General features: G+C 42.5%; 1 long non-coding RNA gene across 1 annotated transcript; it reads right to left on the bottom strand.

Annotated features, from left to right (window-relative positions):
- Positions 1–2,686: 2,686 nt before the first annotated feature.
- Positions 2,687–3,758, bottom strand: LOC135054709 (uncharacterized). Its single transcript, XR_010243560.1, has 3 exons — positions 3,677–3,758; positions 3,389–3,601; positions 2,687–2,770 (listed from the first exon to the last, which is right to left on the bottom strand). It is a non-coding gene; the product is annotated as an uncharacterized LOC135054709 (long non-coding RNA).
- Between the last annotated feature and the right edge of the window lie 276 nt (positions 3,759–4,034).

Raw genomic sequence — 4,034 nt, 5'->3', positions numbered from 1 at the left:
ACATTTGTCGTGTAAACACGACAGAGACAAAAAGTATATATATATATATATCCTTGGTTATATCACTATGGCATTTTAAAATAGCAACCTTGGGGTATATTTACTAAGCTCCCGATTTTGACCGAGATGGCGTTTTTTCTTCAAAGTGTCATCTCGGTCATTTACTAAACACTAATCACGGCAGTGATGAGGTCATTCGTATTTTTTTGCTAGTCCAAGTTCAAAATTACGAATTAATACACCATCGGTCAAATTACGCCTGTTTAGATATGAATCTCGGTCATTTACTAACCATTCGTAATTGCATTTGCTGCCGCGAAAATGATTTCGCGGCCGCGAAAAATTACGATTCGCATTTTTTTCCTAAAAAAAAACGCGCCAGCCTTTGAAAACCGCGTTTACATGTGAACTTAATTATCCATTACTCACACCTGTTTTTTTGGGCCTATAAAAGTGTTTCAGGCACATTCTGAACTACTCTCACTCTGAAATGGCGGCTGTAGTGTGTGGCAATGGTTTTTTGTTGGCTGTGGGATACGTTAGACTGCTCCATGAGGCTTCCAGGAATCAGGACCAGGTAAGTGAACATGGCCAACAGGTTGTCCAGGTACCGCGGAGGCTGCGCCAGCCTCGTTTTTTTAGAGGGCGTTTAAACTTAAATGCATTGTCCGATGATAGGGTCATACAGATGTTCCGCCTAAATAGAAACAACATTTTCCACCTGTATGACCTTGTCAAACTGGGCATAGACCCTGAGACAGCACGCTCTTGCTCTGTCTCAGGCCTACACAAACTCCTGGCTGTGTTACACTTTATGGCTACTGGGAGCTTCCAGGCTGTGGCAGGCGACGTCATTGGGATCTCACAGCCCACCTTTTCAAGATTTTTGATGCAGGTGAGTCTAAAAATACATATGCGGTTATGGCTAAGTGTTGCTTGTGTAAGTTGAAACACCACAGTATTGTAGAGAATACCTAACATGACACTCACCTTAGCTTATTTAATGTCCACTCAGGTTTTGGATGTGTTGGAGCCACACATTAAAGCCTCAATCTGCTTCCCTACTGAGGAGTCGGAGTGGAGTGCTGTCAGGGTAGCTTTCTATGAGCTTGCAGGCATGCCCAATGTGCTGGGGGCCATAGATTGCACACACGTTCAGCTGAGATCACCTAAGGGCCGCCAGTATATATATACTAATAGGCATATGGATCAATCAACTAATGTCCAGGTGGTCTGTGATGCAAATTTAAAAATTATGAGTGTTGTTGCAGGTTACCCTGGTGCCTGCCATGACTCCTTCATCCTCAGTCAGTCATCGCTCTTCGATAAATTTGAGGAGGGACAAATGCCTGATGGCTGGCTGTTGGGTATGTTGAAAATGTTATGTGTGTATGTCTTTTAACCACAGCCTAGATTTTGGAGGAGGTGATAGAATAATCTAACATATGTCCTAATGTTGACTATATATGTTTTTCAGGTGATGGGGGTTACGGCTGCTACTCTTGGCTCCTTACTCCATTGTCCCAACCTGATTCTCCTGCTGAACACAGTTATAATCATGCACATAAGGCTACGCGGAATGTGATAGAAAGATGTTTTGGGGTGCTGAAGTCACGTTTTCGGTGTCTGGATAAATCTGGTGGCCTTTTGTTGTATAGTCCCTCAAAGGTGACTCGGATTGTGTTCTGCTGCTGTTTTCTCCATAATCTGTGTTTAAGTCAACATCTGGCACATGGTGAGGGAGAAAGCAGTCAGCAAGCAGAGGAGTTAGATACATCTGGTGACAGTGTGAGTACAATTGTAGGGAGGCAGGTACGTCAAGAAGTGATCCTGCGATATTTTACAGGTAAGTTTTATTATGCTGTAATTATCCTTCACTAAACACTTTGCTCTACTTTCTATTGTGTGTTCTGTTACTTACTGTTTGTTGTTTATAGTGGTGTGTCCATTGTGCTTAGTTGATGCTAACAAAACATTTACAGTCATTACCCTTGAAAAACATAACTACATACATACAGACCAGCTTTAAAAATTTTGGAGACGGACACAGGAATGTTTTTTTTTAACAAATTTTTGTATTTATTTGCACAAAAAGATTGGTGTTATTTTTTTCGCTTGTGTGTGCTGGGTGCTGGCTCACTGGCACGTGCTCTTGAGGAACGCCGGACAGGGGAGGTTACTGGCGTTTGAACAGGGGTCGTGGTCCCCGAGCTGGAGGTAACTTGCTGAGCTCCCATCATAGCAATATTGCTGCTCAAATTATTTAAACTGGCAATCAGCTGAGTGTTTGTAGCAGTGTGGCTGGCTACAATCCTGGATAAGGCCTCATTCACCACTTGATTGTGTTGAATGATCTGAACGAGTGCCTGCTGATGTCGCTGTTGCTCATCTATAATGCGGGATAAATGTGCATTCATTTGGCTGTTTTCAGCCCTAATTTGCTCCATTGAGGTAGCCATTCTCCCTACTTGTACTATCAGTCTGCCCGAGTTGCGACTAATACGCGGTAGATGATGGGGCAGACTGGCAAGGTGTTGTGTATGTTGGGTCAGGGTGGCATTGCTTTGGGCCTGTTGGCTTGTCCAACTGGCCCAAAAATCGCCAGGAATTTGGCTTGGGGGCGGAGCTTGTGCCAGTTGGGGACTGATGGATGGTTGGGGTATATCCTGCAACTGTATTGGCATGCTTGGATCAACAGCTGTAAGTTGCAGTGTGAAGGATGGCTCTTGTTCTGGTCCCTGCTGGTCCTCGGCGGACATCAAGTTGTGCTCTGTATGGGGTAGGCAACATGCAATGTTGTAATTTTTTTTAATTTGGCCTGGCTAATGCAACACATTAATACATTCCTAATACTACATTTTTGCATTATTAGCACTTGTTTTTCTCAACGTTAACAATTTATAATTTTTATATTTTAAAAAACCAACACAGGCGCAAACATTGCCAAATTTGCATATTCCTCACTTAACTAACTTCCCTCCACACCATTACACTGTTAGATTCCCTCCCCTCACCACGATATAGACTACTTACCTGTATAGTCCAGAGGAGCGGAGCAAGTAAGCCATCTACATACTGGACAGGGGCGATGTGTGAACACTCTAATGGTTTTTTTATTTCGGTCCAACATTTAATTTTATTCATATTTTTTTTAAAATGTGAACGTGTGTGTGCTTAATGTATCCTCAAATCTGTTGTTTTCATACAAATAGGTTGTCTAGACCATCCACTAAGACCTTATCTAATTTTATTAAAGCACCTTGAGCAATTGAAGACGTTACATCACATTGATTGTTGAGGAAAACATGTAAACTCCAAACCAACTAACAACATCTTAAGTGTACTGTGTATATTATTGCTTATGTGTTTAATTTATGTTTTTACTCACCAGATAACTGAGGTGATCTGGCCTCATCACTCTGCGAACTCGACAATAGTGCCAGTGGTGGCTGGGGTGACACTGCCGAAAGTCTTCGCCTGGGTGGGGATGATGGAGGTGCGGAATCAGAGCCAAGACGCCGTGTCTTAGTTGGCCTCCTGGGTAAGTGGCCCAAGCCCTGTGATGGGCGGCTTACAGGAGGTCGGCTTCCAGAAGCAGAACCTAGGTGCAAAATTTAAACTTAATATTTTGTACTTCTATGTGTTTTCAGAATATGTGACTACAGTGAAGACTTACCTGCAATACCGGCATCATCCTGACTTGTGTGAGGCCTGTCTGGGCGGCTGGTCTGTGTGACTGTGGAAAAAGTGACCCCAACATTATTACCATGTTTTTGGAAAAATGACCCACTGAAAACCATTAATGTAAGAAACATAGAAACATAGAATTTGTCGGCAGATAAGAACCACTTGGCCCATCTAGTCTGCCCCTTTTTTTTTTTTTTTATATATTATTTTTTTTTATCACTAACCTTATTTGATCCTTATTTCTTTGTAAGGATATCCTTATGTCTATCCCATGCATGTTTAAATTGCTCTACTGTCTTAGCCTCTACCACCTCTGATGGGAGGCTATTCCACTTGTCCACTACCCT

Source organism: Pseudophryne corroboree, chromosome 1 (genome assembly GCF_028390025.1).
Source record: "Pseudophryne corroboree isolate aPseCor3 chromosome 1, aPseCor3.hap2, whole genome shotgun sequence".
NCBI classification, from domain to species: Eukaryota; Metazoa; Chordata; class Amphibia; order Anura; family Myobatrachidae; genus Pseudophryne; species Pseudophryne corroboree.
The sequence above is the reverse complement of the archived record's forward strand: the minus strand, read 5'-3'. Positions and strand labels throughout refer to the sequence as shown.